Below are 466 nucleotides of genomic sequence, written 5' to 3'. Positions count from 1 at the left end.
ATACAATTACTTTTCATAAAGAGTATTATTTAGGTTAATTTTTTTAAAATAAAAAAATTATGTGTGATTCAGTGTTATGATTAATTGGTTTGTTTTTTTATATAGATTTAATTTTTTTAATTTTAAATAATAAATCGGACTCTCGAATTTAAAAAATGGAAGGACTAAAATTTCATAATGAACAAATAATCAAAGCGTTCGATTTGTGATGAGATAAATTTTTTTCGTTCTCAAACAAATCAGAGGGTCCGATTAGTATGTTTAAGAAAATTTTTAATACTACGATATAAATCAGACCCTTTAATTTTGTATTTTTAAAAAGCAAAAATTAAAAACTATAAATCTGACCCTTAAATTTGTGATATCTATACAAATAAAAAACACACTAAATTTTCACATTATTAAAAAATACTACTAAAATTCCAATATTAAAAATAAAAAGCATATTATTTATTGTTTTATTTTG

Source organism: Arachis ipaensis, chromosome B01, assembly GCF_000816755.2.
Source record: "Arachis ipaensis cultivar K30076 chromosome B01, Araip1.1, whole genome shotgun sequence".
In the NCBI taxonomy this organism is placed as follows: Eukaryota; Viridiplantae; Streptophyta; class Magnoliopsida; order Fabales; family Fabaceae; genus Arachis; species Arachis ipaensis.
This window is presented reverse-complemented; position numbering follows the sequence as displayed.